We start from the raw sequence: 18,621 nt of genomic DNA, 5'->3' as shown, positions 1-18,621 counted from the left end.
CTGCTCCACATTCATTCAAGATGTTGAAGAATTGCAGTGGTCTCTTTTAATTTTAACAAGATATGAGTAATGCATGGGGCACAGACCAGGAGCACCAGGGCGGTTCTGACGAAATTGCATTTGAAAGTTTATTTTAGGCAAGTTTCAGTTAAAAGCTCGGAAAGGGTACCAGTATCAAACGTAATAACGACGAGGATGGGATCCGCATTCTCGATGAACAGTCCATCGCCTGAACCTCTCGGCCACCTCGTCTCAACCATGCACTGCTCTCAGCCATTCCATTTCCTGGTTTTTGCATCTAAGCAGAAATACCCTGAAAGAAAGTCCACTTCACCGCTTATCCTGCCCATGCACACAGATCTACAATGTTGAAAATGTTCAATCAGCTTAATGTAAGCAAAAGGCCTTCCGCTGCTTCAGTTGAGGGAGTGTCAAAAATGGTTGGTTTGAAGCCAGATTCAGAACAGAAAAAGTGTCGCCCAGTTAATTGAACGACCGCGGCAGGACTCGAACCTGCAATCGTCTGATAACTGAAAAACCTCGCAACCGAAGTCAGACGCCTTATCCATTAGGCTACGCGGTCACTGATGCGGCTGTACCTCTTTTTATGGGGAGAATTGTGAGCAGATTCAATTAAAATGCTCGCAAAAAGAAGCGGATTGAGGAAAAGATAAACATATTTTAACTGAATGAACAGGACTTCTGCGAGCTGGGTTTGCACCAGCGCGGGGAATCGCAATGCAACTTGAAACATAACATCGGCGGCTCGTTGGTCTAGGGGTATGATTTTCGCTTAGGGAATTTCTGTGGCTTAAAATGCGAGAAGTCCCGGGTTCAAATCCCGGACGAGCCCAGTCACATTTAGTTAAACTCAACACCTCAGTCATGAAAGCTGAAATCGCTCCGCTTTAAAAAAAACGGACTGATCCGGGACTGTGAGCTCTGCCATTTAAACAGTCACAGAATGATCCGGGACTGCAAGCACTCCCGGTTTAAACAGACCCAGAGTGATTAACAACTGACCACGAGCCATTCCATTAAAGACAGGCCTGATTTTCAATGCTTAAGAAAGCGATGGCAACATATATCGGACTGTTTCTATAATAGGCGGCCGATTACAATGCCCGCTCTTCTGTTGGACGACAAATTGAATGTTTACTCCATTATAATTTTTCCATTTATCTCCGTCATTTCTCTCCAGCCAAATGACCTGAGTGTAAGTGTCAGCCGTTGCTCAGCTGCAGCCAAGTCAAGCAGCACTCCAGAGATTTGAGCACATAATCCAGGCTGACACTCCAGTGCATTACTGAGGTAGTGCTGCACTGTTGGTGCCCCCGTCTTGCTGGTAAGACGTTAAACCGGGCCCTCCGATCCCATGTGAGTATGCCGAAAAGAACGAGGATTTCTCGCCCATTATTTAGCTCTCATCCAAAGACACTACAAAAGAAAATCTCTTCATTAAGGTTGATCAATATGTTTGAAATTACATTGCCTCCTGAAGGAGAAATTTATGTTTCTGCTCCCTAAACATTTGCCTCTGGTCCCGCTACACTTTCATTCGGTGACAATCTCAGCAGAAGAAAGGAGCAGTTCGACAATCTCCGAATCACGATCACTGTTCCACATTCATTCAAGATGTTGAAGAATTGCAGTGGTCTCTTTTAATTTTAACAAGATATGAGTAATGCATGGGGACAGACCAGGAGCACCAGGGCGATTCTGACGAAATTGCATTTGAAAGTTTATTTTAGGCAAGTTTCAGTTAAAAGCTCGGAAAGGGTACCAGTATCAAACGTAATAACGACGAGGATGGGATCCGCATTCTCGATGAACAGTCCATCGCCTCAACCTCTCGGCCACCTCGTCTCAACCATGCACTGCTCTCAGCCATTCCATTTCCTGGTTAATTCATCGAAGCAGAAATACCCTGAAAGAAAGTCCACTTCACCGCTTATCCTGCCCATGCACACAGATCTACAATGTTGAAAATGTACAATCAGCTTAATGTAAGCAAAAGGCCTTCCGCTGCTTCAGTTGAGGGACTGTCAAAAATGGTTGGTTTGAAGCCAGATTCAGAACAGAAAAAGTGTCGCCCAGTTAATTGAACGACCGCGGCAGGACTCGAACCTGCAATCGTCTGATAACTGAAAAACCTCGCAACCGAAGTCAGACGCCTTATCCATTAGGCCACGCGGCCACTGATGCGGCTGTACCTTTTTTTATGGGGAGAATTGTGAGCAGATTCAATTAAAATGCTCGCAAAAAGAAGCGGATTGAGGAAAAGATAAACATATTTTAACTGAATGAACAGGACTTCTGCGAGCTGGGTTTGCACCAGCGCAGGGAATCGCAATGCAACTTGAAACATAACATCGGCGGTTCGTTGGTCTAGGGGTATGATTCTCGCTTAGGGAATTTCTGTGGCTTAAAATGCGAGAGGTCCTGGTTTCAAATTCTGGACGAGCCCAGTCACATTTAGTTAAACTCAACACCTCAGTCATGAAAGCTGAAATCGCTCTACTTTAAAAAAAACGGAATGATCCGGGACTGTGAGCTCTGCCATTTTAAACAGACACAGAATGATCCGGGACTGTAAGCACTCCCGGTTTAAACAGACCCAGAGTGATTAACAACTGACCACGAGCCATTCATTAAAAACAGGCCTGATTTTCAATGCTTAAGAAAGCGATGGCAACATAAATCGGACTGTTTCTATAATAGGCGGCCGATTACAATGCCCGCTCTTCTGTTGGACGACAAATTGAAGCTTTTCTCCATTATAATTTTTCCATTTATCTCCGTCATTTCTCTCCAGCCAAATGACCTGAGTGTAAGTGTCAGCCGTGGCTCAGCTGCAGCCAAGTCAAGCAGCACTCCAGAGATTTGAGCACATAATCCAGGCTGACACTCCAGTGCATTACTGAGGTAGTGCTGCACTGTTGGTGCCCCCGTCTTGCTGGTAAGACGTTAAACCGGGCCCTCCGATCCCATGAGAGTTTGCCGAAAAGAACGAGGATTTCTCGCCCATTATTTAGCTCTCATCCAAAGACACTACAACGGAAAATCTCTTCATTAAGGTTGATCAATATTTTTGCAATTACATTGCCTCCTGAAGGAGAAATGTATGTTTCTGCTCCCTAAACATTTGCCTCTGGTCCCGCTAATCTTTCATTCGGTGACAATCTCAGCAGAAGAAATCGCAGTTCGACAATCTCCGAATCACGATCACTGCTCCACATTCATTCAAGATGTTGAAGAATTGCAGTGGTCTCTTTTAATTTTAACAAGATATGAGTAATGCATGGGGCACAGACCAGGAGCACCAGGGCGGTTCTGACGAAATTGCATTTGAAAGTTTATTTTAGGCAAGTTTCAGTTAAAAGCTCGGAAAGGGTACCAGTATCAAACGTAATAACGACGAGGATGGGATCCGCATTCTCGATGAACAGTCCATCGCCTGAACCTCTCGGCTACCTCGTCTCAACCATGCACTGCTCTCAGCCATTCCATTTCCTGGTTTTTGCATCTAAGCAGAAATACCCTGAAAGAAAGTCCACTTCACCGCTTATCCTGCCCATGCACACAGATCTACAATGTTGAAAATGTTCAATCAGCTTAATGTAAGCCAAAGGCCTTCCGCTGCTTCAGTTGAGGGAGTGTCAAAAATGGTTGGTTTGAAGCCAGATTCAGAACAGAAAAAGTGTCGCCCAGTTAATTGAACGACCGCGGCAGGACTCGAACCTGCAATCGTCTGATAACTGAAAAACCTCGCAACCGAAGTCAGACGCCTTATCCATTAGGCCACGCGGCCAGTGATGCGGCTATACCTTTTTTTATGGGGAGAATTGTGAGCAGATTCAATTAAAATGCTCGCAAAAAGAAGCGGATTGAGGAAAAGATAAACATATTTTAACTGAATGAACAGGACTTCTGCGAGCTGGGTTTGCACCAGCGCGGGGAATCGCAATGCAACTTGAAACATAACATCGGCGGCTCGTTGGTCTAGGGGTATGATTCTCGCTTAGGGAATTTCTGTGGCTTAAAATGCGAGAGGTCCCGGGTTCAAATCCCGGACGAGCCCAGTCACATTTAGTTAAACTCAACACCTCAGTCATGAAAGCTGAAATCGCTCCGCTTTAAAAAAAACGGACTGATCCGGGACTGTGAGCTCTGCCATTTAAACAGTCACAGAATGATCCGGGACTGCAAGCACTCCCGGTTTAAACAGACCCAGAGTGATTAACAACTGACCACGAGCCATTCCATTAAAGACAGGCCTGATTTTCAATGCTTAAGAAAGCGATGGCAACATAAATCGGACTGTTTCTATAACAGGCGGCCGATTACAATGCCCGCTCTTCTGTTGGACGACAAATTGAAGGTTTATTCCATTATAATTTTTCCATTTATGTCCGTCTTTTCTCTCCAGCCAAATGACCTGCGTGTAGGTGTCAGCCGTGGCTCAGCTGCAGCCAAGTCAAGCAGCACTCCAGAGATTTGAGCACATAATCCAGGCTGACACTCCAGTGCAGTACTGAGGTAGTGCTGCACTGTTGGTGCCCCCGTCTTGCTGGTAAGACGTTAAACCGGGCCCTCCGATCCCATGAGAGTTTGCCGAAAAGAACGAGGATTTCTCGCCCATTATTTAGCTCTCATCCAAAGACACTACAACGGAAAATCTCTTCATTAAGGTTGATCAATATTTTTGCAATTACATTGCCTCCTGAAGGAGAAATTTATGTTTCTGCTCCCTAAACATTTGCCTCTGGTCCCGCTACTCTTTCATTCGGTGACAATCTCAGCAGAAGAAAGGAGCAGTTCGACAATCTCCGAATCACGATCACTGCTCCACATTCATTCAAGATGTTGAAGAATTGCAGTGGTCTCTTTTAATTTTAACAAGATATGAGTAATGCATGGGACACAGACCAGGAGCACCAGGGCGATTCTGACGAAATTGCATTTGAAAGTTTATTTTAGGCAAGTTTCAGTTAAAAGCTCGGAAAGGGTACCAGTATCAAACGTAATAACGACGAGGATGGGATCCGCATTCTCGATGAACAGTCCATCGCCTCAACCTCTCGGCCACCTCGTCTCAACCATGCACTGCTCTCAGCCATTCCATTTCCTGGTTTTTGCATCTAAGCAGAAATACCCTGAAAGAAAGTCCACTTCACCGCTTATCCTGCCCATGCACACAGATCTACAATGTTGAAAATGTTCAATCAGCTTAATGTAAGCAAAAGGCCTTCCGCTGCTTCAGTTGAGGGACTGTCAAAAATGGTTGGTTTGAAGCCAGATTCAGAACAGGAAAAGTGTCGCCCAGTTAATTGAACGACCGCGGCAGGACTCGAACCTGCAATCGTCTGATAACTGAAAAACCTCGCAACCGAAGTCAGACGCCTTATCTATTAGGCCACGCGGCCACTGATGCGGCTGTATTTCTTTTTATGGGGAGAATTGTGAGCAGATTCAATTAAAATGCTCGCAAAAAGAAGCGGATTGAGGAAAAAATAAACATATTTTAACTGAATGAACAGGACTTCTGCGAGCTGGGTTTGCACCAGCGCGGGGAATCGCAATGCAACTTGAAACATAACATCGGCGGCTCGTTGGTCTAGGGGTATGATTCTCGCTTAGGGAATTTCTGTGGCTTAAAATGCGAGAGGTCCCGGGTTCAAATCCCGGACGAGCCCAGTCACATTTAGTTAAACTCAACACCTCAGTTATGAAAGCTGAAATCGCTCTGCTTTAAAAAAAACGGAATGATCCGGGACTGTGAGCTCTGCCATTGAAACAGACACAGAATGATCCGGGACTGCAAGCACTCCCGGTTTAAACAGACCCAGAGTGATTAACAACTGACCACGAGCCATTCCATTAAAGACAGGCCTGATTTTCAATGCTTAAGAAAGCGATGGCAACATATATCGGACTGTTTCTATAATAGGCGGCCGATTACAATGCCCGCTCTTCTGTTGGACGACAAATTGAATGTTTACTCCATTATAATTTTTCCATTTATCTCCGTCATTTCTCTCCAGCCAAATGACCTGAGTGTAAGTGTCAGCCGTTGCTCAGCTGCAGCCAAGTCAAGCAGCACTCCAGAGATTTGAGCACATAATCCAGGCTGACACTCCAGTGCATTACTGAGGTAGTGCTGCACTGTTGGTGCCCCCGTCTTGCTGGTAAGACGTTAAACCGGGCCCTCCGATCCCATGTGAGTATGCCGAAAAGAACGAGGATTTCTCGCCCATTATTTAGCTCTCATCCAAAGACACTACAAAAGAAAATCTCTTCATTAAAGTTGATCAATATGTTTGAAATTACATTGCCTCCTGAAGGAGAAATTTATGTTTCTGCTCCCTAAACATTTGCCTCTGGTCCCGCTACACTTTCATTCGGTGACAATCTCAGCAGAAGAAAGGAGCAGTTCGACAATCTCCGAATCACGATCACTGCTCCACATTCATTCAAGATGTTGAAGAATTGCAGTGGTCTCTTTTAATTTTAACAAGATATGAGTAATGCATGGGACACAGACCAGGAGCACCAGGGCGATTCTGACGAAATTGCATTTGAAAGATTATTTTAGGCAAGTTTCAGTTAAAAGCTCGGAAAGGGTAGCAGTATCAAACGTAATAACGACGAGGATGGGATCCGCATTCTCGATGAACAGTCCATCGCCTCAACCTCTCGGCCACCTCGTCTCAACCATGCACTGCTCTCAGCCATTCCATTTCCTGGTTTTTGCATCTAAGCAGAAATACCCTGAAAGAAAGTCCACTTCACCGCTTATCCTGCCCATGCACACAGATCTACAATGTTGAAAATGTACAATCAGCTTAATGTAAGCAAAAGGCCTTCCGCTGCTTCAGTTGAGGGACTGTCAAAAATGGTTGGTTTGAAGCCAGATTCAGAACAGAAAAAGTGTCGCCAGGTTAATTGAACGACCGCGGCAGGACTCGAACCTGCAATCGTCTGATAACTGAAAAACCTCGCAACCGAAGTCAGACGCCTTATCCATTAGGCCACGCGGCCACTGATGCGGCTGTACCTTTTTTTATGGGGAGAATTGTGAGCAGATTCAATTAAAATGCTCGCAAAAAGAAGCGGATTGAGGAAAAGATAAACATATTTTAACTGAATGAACAGGACTTCTGCGAGCTGGGTTTGCACCAGCGCAGGGAATCGCAATGCAACTTGAAACATAACATCGGCGGCTCGTTGGTCTAGGGGTATGATTCTCGCTTAGGGAATTTCTGTGGCTTAAAATGCGAGAGGTCCTGGTTTCAAATTCTGGACGAGCCCAGTCACATTTAGTTAAACTCAACACCTCAGTCATGAAAGCTGAAATCGCTCTACTTTAAAAAAAACGGAATGATCCGGGACTGTGAGCTCTGCCATTTTAAACAGACACAGAATGATCCGGGACTGTAAGCACTCCCGGTTTAAACAGACCCAGAGTGATTAACAACTGACCACGAGCCATTCATTAAAAACAGGCCTGATTTTCAATGCTTAAGAAAGCGATGGCAACATAAATCGGACTGTTTCTATAATAGGCGGCCGATTACAATGCCCGCTCTTCTGTTGGACGACAAATTGAAGCTTTTCTCCATTATAATTTTTCCATTTATCTCCGTCATTTCTCTCCAGCCAAATGACCTGAGTGTAAGTGTCAGCCGTGGCTCAGCTGCAGCCAAGTCAAGCAGCACTCCAGAGATTTGAGCACATAATCCAGGCTGACACTCCAGTGCATTACTGAGGTAGTGCTGCACTGTTGGTGCCCCCGTCTTGCTGGTAAGACGTTAAACCGGGCCCTCCGATCCCATGAGAGTATGCCGAAAAGAACAAGGATTTCTCGCCCATTATTTAGCTCTCACCCAAAGACACTACAACGGAAAATCTCTTCATTAAGGTTGATCAATATTTTTGCAATTACATTGCCTCCTGAAGGAGAAATTTATGTTTCTGCTCCCTAAACATTTGCCTCTAGTCCCGCTACTCTTTCATTCGGTGACAATCTCAGCAGAAGAAAGGAGCAGTTCGACAATCTCCGAATCACGATCACTGCTCCACATTCATTCAAGATGTTGAAGAATTGCAGTGGTCTCTTTTAATTTTAACAAGATATGAGTAATGCATGGGACACAGACCAGGAGCACCAGGGCGATTCTGACGAAATTGCATTTGAAAGATTATTTTAGGCAAGTTTCAGTTAAAAGCTCGGAAAGGGTAGCAGTATCAAACGTAATAACGACGAGGATGGGATCCGCATTCTCGATGAACAGTCCATCGCCTCAACCTCTCGGCCACCTCGTCTCAACCATGCACTGCTCTCAGCCATTCCATTTCCTGGTTAATTCATCGAAGCAGAAATACCCTGAAAGAAAGTCCACTTCACCGCTTATCCTGCCCATGCACACAGATCTACAATGTTGAAAATGTACAATCAGCTTAATGTAAGCAAAAGGCCTTCCGCTGCTTCAGTTGAGGGACTGTCAAAAATGGTTGGTTTGAAGCCAGATTCAGAACAGAAAAAGTGTCGCCCAGTTAATTGAACGACCGCGGTAGGACTCGAACCTGCAATCGTCTGATAACTGAAAAACCTCGCAACCGAAGTCAGACGCCTTATCCATTAGGCCACGCGGCCACTGATGCGGCTATACCTTTTTTTATGGGGAGAATTGTGAGCAGATTCAATTAAAATGCTCGCAAAAAGAAGCGGATTGAGGAAAAGATAAACATATTTTATCTGAATGAACAGGACTTCTGCGAGCTGGGTTTGCACCAGCGCAGGGAATCGCAATGCAACTTGAAACATAACATCGGCGGCTCGTTGGTCTAGGGGTATGATTCTCGCTTAGGGAATTTCTGTGGCTTAAAATGCGAGAGGTCCCGGGTTCAAATCCAGGACGAGCCCAGTCACATTTAGTTAAACTCAACACCTCAGTCATGAAAGCTGAAATCGCTCCGCTTTAAAAAAAACGGACTGATCCGGGACTGTGAGCTCTGCCATTTAAACAGTCACAGAATGATCCGGGACTGCAAGCACTCCCGGTTTAAACAGACCCAGAGTGATTAACAACTGACCACGAGCCATTCCATTAAAGACAGGCCTGATTTTCAATGCTTAAGAAAGCGATGGCAACATAAATCGGACTGTTTCTATAACAGGCGGCCGATTACAATGCCCGCTCTTCTGTTGGACGACAAATTGAAGGTTTATTCCATTATAATTTTTCCATTTATGTCCGTCTTTTCTCTCCAGCCAAATGACCTGCGTGTAGGTGTCAGCCGTGGCTCAGCTGCAGCCAAGTCAAGCAGCACTCCAGAGATTTGAGCACATAATCCAGGCTGACACTCCAGTGCAGTACTGAGGTAGTGCTGCACTGTTGGTGCCCCCGTCTTGCTGGTAAGACGTTAAACCGGGCCCTCCGATCCCATGAGAGTTTGCCGAAAAGAACGAGGATTTCTCGCCCATTATTTAGCTCTCATCCAAAGACACTACAACGGAAAATCTCTTCATTAAGGTTGATCAATATTTTTGCAATTACATTGCCTCCTGAAGGAGAAATTTATGTTTCTGCTCCCTAAACATTTGCCTCTGGTCCCGCTACTCTTTCATTCGGTGACAATCTCAGCAGAAGAAAGGAGCAGTTCGACAATCTCCGAATCACGATCACTGCTCCACATTCATTCAAGATGTTGAAGAATTGCAGTGGTCTCTTTTAATTTTAACAAGATATGAGTAATGCATGGGACACAGACCAGGAGCACCAGGGCGATTCTGACGAAATTGCATTTGAAAGTTTATTTTAGGCAAGTTTCAGTTAAAAGCTCGGAAAGGGTACCAGTATCAAACGTAATAACGACGAGGATGGGATCCGCATTCTCGATGAACAGTCCATCGCCTCAACCTCTCGGCCACCTCGTCTCAACCATGCACTGCTCTCAGCCATTCCATTTCCTGGTTTTTGCATCTAAGCAGAAATACCCTGAAAGAAAGTCCACTTCACCGCTTATCCTGCCCATGCACACAGATCTACAATGTTGAAAATGTTCAATCAGCTTAATGTAAGCAAAAGGCCTTCCGCTGCTTCAGTTGAGGGACTGTCAAAAATGGTTGGTTTGAAGCCAGATTCAGAACAGGAAAAGTGTCGCCCAGTTAATTGAACGACCGCGGCAGGACTCGAACCTGCAATCGTCTGATAACTGAAAAACCTCGCAACCGAAGTCAGACGCCTTATCTATTAGGCCACGCGGCCACTGATGCGGCTGTATTTCTTTTTATGGGGAGAATTGTGAGCAGATTCAATTAAAATGCTCGCAAAAAGAAGCGGATTGAGGAAAAAATAAACATATTTTAACTGAATGAACAGGACTTCTGCGAGCTGGGTTTGCACCAGCGCGGGGAATCGCAATGCAACTTGAAACATAACATCGGCGGCTCGTTGGTCTAGGGGTATGATTCTCGCTTAGGGAATTTCTGTGGCTTAAAATGCGAGAGGTCCCGGGTTCAAATCCCGGACGAGCCCAGTCACATTTAGTTAAACTCAACACCTCAGTTATGAAAGCTGAAATCGCTCTGCTTTAAAAAAAACGGAATGATCCGGGACTGTGAGCTCTGCCATTGAAACAGACACAGAATGATCCGGGACTGCAAGCACTCCCGGTTTAAACAGACCCAGAGTGATTAACAACTGACCACGAGCCATTCCATTAAAGACAGGCCTGATTTTCAATGCTTAAGAAAGCGATGGCAACATATATCGGACTGTTTCTATAATAGGCGGCCGATTACAATGCCCGCTCTTCTGTTGGACGACAAATTGAATGTTTACTCCATTATAATTTTTCCATTTATCTCCGTCATTTCTCTCCAGCCAAATGACCTGAGTGTAAGTGTCAGCCGTTGCTCAGCTGCAGCCAAGTCAAGCAGCACTCCAGAGATTTGAGCACATAATCCAGGCTGACACTCCAGTGCATTACTGAGGTAGTGCTGCACTGTTGGTGCCCCCGTCTTGCTGGTAAGACGTTAAACCGGGCCCTCCGATCCCATGTGAGTATGCCGAAAAGAACGAGGATTTCTCGCCCATTATTTAGCTCTCATCCAAAGACACTACAAAAGAAAATCTCTTCATTAAAGTTGATCAATATGTTTGAAATTACATTGCCTCCTGAAGGAGAAATTTATGTTTCTGCTCCCTAAACATTTGCCTCTGGTCCCGCTACACTTTCATTCGGTGACAATCTCAGCAGAAGAAAGGAGCAGTTCGACAATCTCCGAATCACGATCACTGTTCCACATTCATTCAAGATGTTGAAGAATTGCAGTGGTCTCTTTTAATTTTAACAAGATATGAGTAATGCATGGGGACAGACCAGGAGCACCAGGGCGATTCTGACGAAATTGCATTTGAAAGTTTATTTTAGGCAAGTTTCAGTTAAAAGCTCGGAAAGGGTACCAGTATCAAACGTAATAACGACGAGGATGGGATCCGCATTCTCGATGAACAGTCCATCGCCTCAACCTCTCGGCCACCTCGTCTCAACCATGCACTGCTCTCAGCCATTCCATTTCCTGGTTTTTGCATCTAAGCAGAAATACCCTGAAAGAAAGTCCACTTCACCGCTTATCCTGCCCATGCACACAGATCTACAATGTTGAAAATGTACAATCAGCTTAATGTAAGCAAAAGGCCTTCCGCTGCTTCAGTTGAGGGACTGTCAAAAATGGTTGGTTTGAAGCCAGATTCAGAACAGAAAAAGTGTCGCCAGGTTAATTGAACGACCGCGGCAGGACTCGAACCTGCAATCGTCTGATAACTGAAAAACCTCGCAACCGAAGTCAGACGCCTTATCCATTAGGCCACGCGGCCACTGATGCGGCTGTACCTTTTTTTATGGGGAGAATTGTGAGCAGATTCAATTAAAATGCTCGCAAAAAGAAGCGGATTGAGGAAAAGATAAACATATTTTAACTGAATGAACAGGACTTCTGCGAGCTGGGTTTGCACCAGCGCAGGGAATCGCAATGCAACTTGAAACATAACATCGGCGGCTCGTTGGTCTAGGGGTATGATTCTCGCTTAGGGAATTTCTGTGGCTTAAAATGCGAGAGGTCCTGGTTTCAAATTCTGGACGAGCCCAGTCACATTTAGTTAAACTCAACACCTCAGTCATGAAAGCTGAAATCGCTCTACTTTAAAAAAAACGGAATGATCCGGGACTGTGAGCTCTGCCATTTTAAACAGACACAGAATGATCCGGGACTGTAAGCACTCCCGGTTTAAACAGACCCAGAGTGATTAACAACTGACCACGAGCCATTCATTAAAAACAGGCCTGATTTTCAATGCTTAAGAAAGCGATGGCAACATAAATCGGACTGTTTCTATAATAGGCGGCCGATTACAATGCCCGCTCTTCTGTTGGACGACAAATTGAAGCTTTTCTCCATTATAATTTTTCCATTTATCTCCGTCATTTCTCTCCAGCCAAATGACCTGAGTGTAAGTGTCAGCCGTGGCTCAGCTGCAGCCAAGTCAAGCAGCACTCCAGAGATTTGAGCACATAATCCAGGCTGACACTCCAGTGCATTACTGAGGTAGTGCTGCACTGTTGGTGCCCCCGTCTTGCTGGTAAGACGTTAAACCGGGCCCTCCGATCCCATGAGAGTATGCCGAAAAGAACAAGGATTTCTCGCCCATTATTTAGCTCTCACCCAAAGACACTACAACGGAAAATCTCTTCATTAAGGTTGATCAATATTTTTGCAATTACATTGCCTCCTGAAGGAGAAATTTATGTTTCTGCTCCCTAAACATTTGCCTCTAGTCCCGCTACTCTTTCATTCGGTGACAATCTCAGCAGAAGAAAGGAGCAGTTCGACAATCTCCGAATCACGATCACTGCTCCACATTCATTCAAGATGTTGAAGAATTGCAGTGGTCTCTTTTAATTTTAACAAGATATGAGTAATGCATGGGACACAGACCAGGAGCACCAGGGCGATTCTGACGAAATTGCATTTGAAAGATTATTTTAGGCAAGTTTCAGTTAAAAGCTCGGAAAGGGTAGCAGTATCAAACGTAATAACGACGAGGATGGGATCCGCATTCTCGATGAACAGTCCATCGCCTCAACCTCTCGGCCACCTCGTCTCAACCATGCACTGCTCTCAGCCATTCCATTTCCTGGTTAATTCATCGAAGCAGAAATACCCTGAAAGAAAGTCCACTTCACCGCTTATCCTGCCCATGCACACAGATCTACAATGTTGAAAATGTACAATCAGCTTAATGTAAGCAAAAGGCCTTCCGCTGCTTCAGTTGAGGGACTGTCAAAAATGGTTGGTTTGAAGCCAGATTCAGAACAGAAAAAGTGTCGCCCAGTTAATTGAACGACCGCGGTAGGACTCGAACCTGCAATCGTCTGATAACTGAAAAACCTCGCAACCGAAGTCAGACGCCTTATCCATTAGGCCACGCGGCCACTGATGCGGCTATACCTTTTTTTATGGGGAGAATTGTGAGCAGATTCAATTAAAATGCTCGCAAAAAGAAGCGGATTGAGGAAAAGATAAACATATTTTATCTGAATGAACAGGACTTCTGCGAGCTGGGTTTGCACCAGCGCAGGGAATCGCAATGCAACTTGAAACATAACATCGGCGGCTCGTTGGTCTAGGGGTATGATTCTCGCTTAGGGAATTTCTGTGGCTTAAAATGCGAGAGGTCCCGGGTTCAAATCCAGGACGAGCCCAGTCACATTTAGTTAAACTCAACACCTCAGTCATGAAAGCTGAAATCGCTCCGTTTTAAAAAAAACGGACTGATCCGGGACTGTGAGCTCTGCCATTTAAACAGTCACAGAATGATCCGGGACTGCAAGCACTCCCGGTTTAAACAGACCCAGAGTGATTAACAACTGACCACGAGCCATTCCATTAAAGACAGGCCTGATTTTCAATGCTTAAGAAAGCGATGGCAACATAAATCGGACTGTTTCTATAACAGGCGGCCGATTACAATGCCCGCTCTTCTGTTGGACGACAAATTGAAGGTTTATTCCATTATAATTTTTCCATTTATGTCCGTCTTTTCTCTCCAGCCAAATGACCTGCGTGTAGGTGTCAGCCGTGGCTCAGCTGCAGCCAAGTCAAGCAGCACTCCAGAGATTTGAGCACATAATCCAGGCTGACACTCCAGTGCAGTACTGAGGTAGTGCTGCACTGTTGGTGCCCCCGTCTTGCTGGTAAGACGTTAAACCGGGCCCTCCGATCCCATGTGAGTATGCCGAAAAGAACGAGGATTTCTCGCCCATTATTTAGCTCTCATCCAAAGACACTACAAAAGAAAATCTCTTCATTAAAGTTGATCAATATGTTTGAAATTACATTGCCTCCTGAAGGAGAAATTTATGTTTCTGCTCCCTAAACATTTGCCTCTGGTCCCGCTACACTTTCATTCGGTGACAATCTCAGCAGAAGAAAGGAGCAGTTCGACAATCTCCGAATCACGATCACTGTTCCACATTCATTCAAGATGTTGAAGAATTGCAGTGGTCTCTTTTAATTTTAACAAGATATGAGTAATGCATGGGGACAGACCAGGAGCACCAGGGCGATTCTGACGAAATTGCATTTGAAAGTTTATTTTAGGCAAGTTTCAGTTAAAAGCTCGGAAAGGGTACCAGTATCAAACGTAATAACGACGAGGATGGGATCCGCATTCTCGATGAACAGTCCATCGCCTCAACCTCTCGGCCACCTCGTCTCAACCATGCACTGCTCTCAGCCATTCCATTTCCTGGTTTTTGCATCTAAGCAGAAATACCCTGAAAGAAAGTCCACTTCACCGCTTATCCTGCCCATGCACACAGATCTACAATGTTGAAAATGTTCAATCAGCTTAATGTAAGCAAAAGGCCTTCCGCTGCTTCAGTTGAGGGACTGTCAAAAATGGTTGGTTTGAAGCCAGATTCAGAACAGAAAAAGTGTCGCCCAGTTAATTGAACGACCGCGGCAGGACTCGAACCTGCAATCGTCTGATAACTGAAAAACCTCGCAACCGAAGTCAGACGCCTTATCCATTAGGCCACGCGGCCACTGATGCGGCTGTACCTTTTTTTAAGGGGAGAATTGTGAGCAGATTCAATTAAAATGCTCGCAAAAAGAAGCGGATTGAGGAAAAGATAAACATATTTTAACTGAATGAACAGGACTTCTGCGAGCTGGGTTTGCACCAGCGCAGGGAATCGCAATGCAACTTGAAACATAACATCGGCGGCTCGTTGGTCTAGGGGTATGATTCTCGCTTAGGGAATTTCTGTGGCTTAAAATGCGAGAGGTCCTGGTTTCAAATTCTGGACGAGCCCAGTCACATTTAGTTAAACTCAACACCTCAGTCATGAAAGCTGAAATCGCTCTACTTTAAAAAAAACGGAATGATCCGGGACTGTGAGCTCTGCCATTTTAAACAGACACAGAATGATCCGGGACTGTAAGCACTCCCGGTTTAAACAGACCCAGAGTGATTAACAACTGACCACGAGCCATTCATTAAAAACAGGCCTGATTTTCAATGCTTAAGAAAGCGATGGCAAAATAAATCGGACTGTTTCTATAATAGGCGGCCGATTACAATGCCCGCTCTTCTGTTGGACGACAAATTGAAGCTTTTCTCCATTTTAATTTTTCCATTTATCTCCGTCATTTCTCTCCAGCCAAATGACCTGAGTGTAAGTGTCAGCCGTGGCTCAGCTGCAGCCAAGTCAAGCAGCACTCCAGAGATTTGAGCACATAATCCAGGCTGACACTCCAGTGCATTACTGAGGTAGTGCTGCACTGTTGGTGCCCCCGTCTTGCTGGTAAGACGTTAAACCGGGCCCTCCGATCCCATGAGAGTATGCCGAAAAGAACAAGGATTTCTCGCCCATTATTTAGCTCTCACCCAAAGACACTACAACGGAAAATCTCTTCATTAAGGTTGATCAATATTTTTGCAATTACATTGCCTCCTGAAGGAGAAATTTATGTTTCTGCTCCCTAAACATTTGCCTCTAGTCCCGCTACTCTTTCATTCGGTGACAATCTCAGCAGAAGAAAGGAGCAGTTCGACAATCTCCGAATCACGATCACTGCTCCACATTCATTCAAGATGTTGAAGAATTGCAGTGGTCTCTTTTAATTTTAACAAGATATGAGTAATGCATGGGACACAGACCAGGAGCACCAGGGCGATTCTGACGAAATTGCATTTGAAAGATTATTTTAGGCAAGTTTCAGTTAAAAGCTCGGAAAGGGTAGCAGTATCAAACGTAATAACGACGAGGATGGGATCCGCATTCTCGATGAACAGTCCATCGCCTCAACCTCTCGGCCACCTCGTCTCAACCATGCACTGCTCTCAGCCATTCCATTTCCTGGTTAATTCATCGAAGCAGAAATACCCTGAAAGAAAGTCCACTTCACCGCTTATCCTGCCCATGCACACAGATCTACAATGTTGAAAATGTACAATCAGCTTAATGTAAGCAAAAGGCCTTCCGCTGCTTCAGTTGAGGGACTGTCAAAAATGGTTGGTTTGAAGCCAGATTCAGAACAGAAAAAGTGTCGCCCAGTTAATTGAACGACCGCGGCAGGACTCGAACCTGCAATCGTCTGATAACTGAAAAACCTCGCAACCGAAGTCAGACGCCTTATCCATTAGGCCACGCGGCCACTGATGCGGCTGTACCTTTTTTTATGGGGAGAATTGTGAGCAGATTCAATTAAAATGCTCGCAAAAAGAAGCGGATTGAGGAAAAGATAAACATATTTTATCTGAATGAACAGGACTTCTGCGAGCTGGGTTTGCACCAGCGCAGGGAATCGCAATGCAACTTGAAACATAACATCGGCGGCTCGTTGGTCTAGGGGTATGATTCTCGCTTAGGGAATTTCTGTGGCTTAAAATGCGAGAGGTCCCGGGTTCAAATCCAGGACGAGCCCAGTCACATTTAGTTAAACTCAACACCTCAGTCATGAAAGCTGAAATCGCTCTGCTTTAAAAAAAACGGAATGATCCGGGACTGTGAGCTCTGCCATTTAAACAGTCACAGAATGATCCGGGACTGCAAGCACTCCCGGTTTAAACAGACCCAGAGTGATTAACAACTGACCACGAGCCATTCCATTAAAGACAGGCCTGATTTTCAATGCTTAAGAAAGCGATGGCAACATAAATCGGACTGTTTCTATAATAGGCGGCCGATTACAATGCCCGCTCTTCTGTTGGACGACAAATTGAAGGTTTATTCCATTATAATTTTTCCATTTATCTCCGTCATTTCTCTCCAGCCAAATGACCTGAGTGGAGGTGTCAGCCGTGGCTCAGCTGCAGCCAAGTCAAGCAGCACTCCAGAGATTTGAGCACATAATCCAGGCTGACACTCCAGAGCAGGACTGAGGTAGTGCTGCACTGTTGGTGCCCCCGTCTTGCTGGTAAGACGTTAAACCGGGCCCTCCGATCCCATGAGAGTTTGCCGAAAAGAACGAGGATTTCTCGCCCATTATTTAGCTCTCATCCAAAGACACTACAACGGAAAATCTCTTCATTAAGGTTGATCAATATTTTTGCAATTACATTGCCTCCTGAAGGAGAAATTTATGTTTCTGCTCCCTAAACATTTGCCTCTGGTCCCGCTAATCTTTCATTCGGTGACAATCTCAGCAGAAGAAATCGCAGTTCGACAATCTCCGAATCACGATCACTGCTCCACATTCATTCAAGATGTTGAAGAATTGCAGTGGTCTCTTTTAATTTTAACAAGATATGAGTAATGCATGGGACACAGACCAGGAGCACCAGGGCGATTCTGACGAAATTGCATTTGAAAGTTTATTTTAGGCAAGTTTCAGTTAAAAGCTCGGAAAGGGTACCAGTATCAAACGTAATAACGACGAGGATGGGATCCGCATTCTCGATGAACAGTCCATCGCCTCAACCTCTCGGCCACCTCGTCTCAACCATGCACTGCTCTCAGCCATTCCATTTCCTGGTTTTTGCATCTAAGCAGAAATACCCTGAAAGAAAGTCCACTTCACCGCTTATCCTGCCCATGCACACAGATCTACAATGTTGAAAATGTTCAATCAGCTTAATGTAAGCAAAAGGCCTTCCGCTGCTTCAGTTGAGGGACTGTCAAAAATGGTTGGTTTGAAGCCAGATTCAGAACAGGAAAAGTGTCGCCCAGTTAATTGAACGACCGCGGCAGGACTCGAACCTGCAATCGTCTGATAACTGAAAAACCTCGCAACCGAAGTCAGACGCCTTATCCATTAGGCCACGCGGCCACTGATGCGGCTGTATTTCTTTTTATGGGGAGAATTGTGAGCAGATTCAATTAAAATGCTCGCAAAAAGAAGCGGATTGAGGAAAAAATAAACATATTTTAACTGAATGAACAGGACTTCTGCGAGCTGGGTTTGCACCAGCGCGGGGAATCGCAATGCAACTTGAAACATAACATCGGCGGCTCGTTGGTCTAGGGGTATGATTCTCGCTTAGGGAATTTCTGTGGCTTAAAATGCGAGAGGTCCCGGGTTCAAATCCCGGACGAGCCCAGTCACAT

The 18,621-nt window shown here is 45.2% G+C and overlaps 12 non-coding genes across 12 annotated transcripts; 5 read left to right on the top strand and 7 right to left on the bottom strand.

The window, feature by feature from the left end:
- Nucleotides 1-763: 763 nt before the first annotated feature.
- Nucleotides 764-853, top strand: trnap-agg (transfer RNA proline (anticodon AGG)). Its single transcript is given in 2 exon segments — nucleotides 764-799; nucleotides 818-853. It is a non-coding gene; the product is annotated as a tRNA-Pro (tRNA).
- Nucleotides 854-2,106: 1,253 nt separating this feature from the next.
- trnar-ucg (transfer RNA arginine (anticodon UCG)) lies at nucleotides 2,107-2,197 on the bottom strand. The gene is given in 2 exon segments: nucleotides 2,107-2,142; nucleotides 2,161-2,197. It is a non-coding gene; the product is annotated as a tRNA-Arg (tRNA).
- Nucleotides 2,198-3,720: 1,523 nt separating this feature from the next.
- Nucleotides 3,721-3,811, bottom strand: trnar-ucg (transfer RNA arginine (anticodon UCG)). Its single transcript is given in 2 exon segments — nucleotides 3,721-3,756; nucleotides 3,775-3,811. It is a non-coding gene; the product is annotated as a tRNA-Arg (tRNA).
- A 180-nt stretch (nucleotides 3,812-3,991) lies between these two features.
- On the top strand, nucleotides 3,992-4,081 carry trnap-agg (transfer RNA proline (anticodon AGG)). The gene is given in 2 exon segments: nucleotides 3,992-4,027; nucleotides 4,046-4,081. It is a non-coding gene; the product is annotated as a tRNA-Pro (tRNA).
- Nucleotides 4,082-5,606: 1,525 nt separating this feature from the next.
- On the top strand, nucleotides 5,607-5,696 carry trnap-agg (transfer RNA proline (anticodon AGG)). The gene is given in 2 exon segments: nucleotides 5,607-5,642; nucleotides 5,661-5,696. It is a non-coding gene; the product is annotated as a tRNA-Pro (tRNA).
- A 1,254-nt stretch (nucleotides 5,697-6,950) lies between these two features.
- trnar-ucg (transfer RNA arginine (anticodon UCG)) lies at nucleotides 6,951-7,041 on the bottom strand. The gene is given in 2 exon segments: nucleotides 6,951-6,986; nucleotides 7,005-7,041. It is a non-coding gene; the product is annotated as a tRNA-Arg (tRNA).
- A 3,410-nt stretch (nucleotides 7,042-10,451) lies between these two features.
- On the top strand, nucleotides 10,452-10,541 carry trnap-agg (transfer RNA proline (anticodon AGG)). Its single transcript is given in 2 exon segments — nucleotides 10,452-10,487; nucleotides 10,506-10,541. It is a non-coding gene; the product is annotated as a tRNA-Pro (tRNA).
- A 1,253-nt stretch (nucleotides 10,542-11,794) lies between these two features.
- Nucleotides 11,795-11,885, bottom strand: trnar-ucg (transfer RNA arginine (anticodon UCG)). The gene is given in 2 exon segments: nucleotides 11,795-11,830; nucleotides 11,849-11,885. It is a non-coding gene; the product is annotated as a tRNA-Arg (tRNA).
- Nucleotides 11,886-15,023: 3,138 nt separating this feature from the next.
- Nucleotides 15,024-15,114, bottom strand: trnar-ucg (transfer RNA arginine (anticodon UCG)). Its single transcript is given in 2 exon segments — nucleotides 15,024-15,059; nucleotides 15,078-15,114. It is a non-coding gene; the product is annotated as a tRNA-Arg (tRNA).
- Nucleotides 15,115-16,638: 1,524 nt separating this feature from the next.
- On the bottom strand, nucleotides 16,639-16,729 carry trnar-ucg (transfer RNA arginine (anticodon UCG)). Its single transcript is given in 2 exon segments — nucleotides 16,639-16,674; nucleotides 16,693-16,729. It is a non-coding gene; the product is annotated as a tRNA-Arg (tRNA).
- A 1,523-nt stretch (nucleotides 16,730-18,252) lies between these two features.
- On the bottom strand, nucleotides 18,253-18,343 carry trnar-ucg (transfer RNA arginine (anticodon UCG)). Its single transcript is given in 2 exon segments — nucleotides 18,253-18,288; nucleotides 18,307-18,343. It is a non-coding gene; the product is annotated as a tRNA-Arg (tRNA).
- Nucleotides 18,344-18,523: 180 nt separating this feature from the next.
- On the top strand, nucleotides 18,524-18,613 carry trnap-agg (transfer RNA proline (anticodon AGG)). Its single transcript is given in 2 exon segments — nucleotides 18,524-18,559; nucleotides 18,578-18,613. It is a non-coding gene; the product is annotated as a tRNA-Pro (tRNA).
- The last annotated feature ends 8 nt before the right edge of the window (nucleotides 18,614-18,621 follow it).

This window comes from Somniosus microcephalus, unplaced genomic scaffold, assembly GCF_052327205.1.
Source record: "Somniosus microcephalus isolate GS21.2 unplaced genomic scaffold, FLI_Smic_1.0 unresolved_chr1, whole genome shotgun sequence".
NCBI lineage: Eukaryota > Metazoa > Chordata > Chondrichthyes > Squaliformes > Somniosidae > Somniosus > Somniosus microcephalus.
Note: the sequence above shows the minus strand (reverse complement) of the source record. Positions and strands in the feature narration are given on the sequence as shown.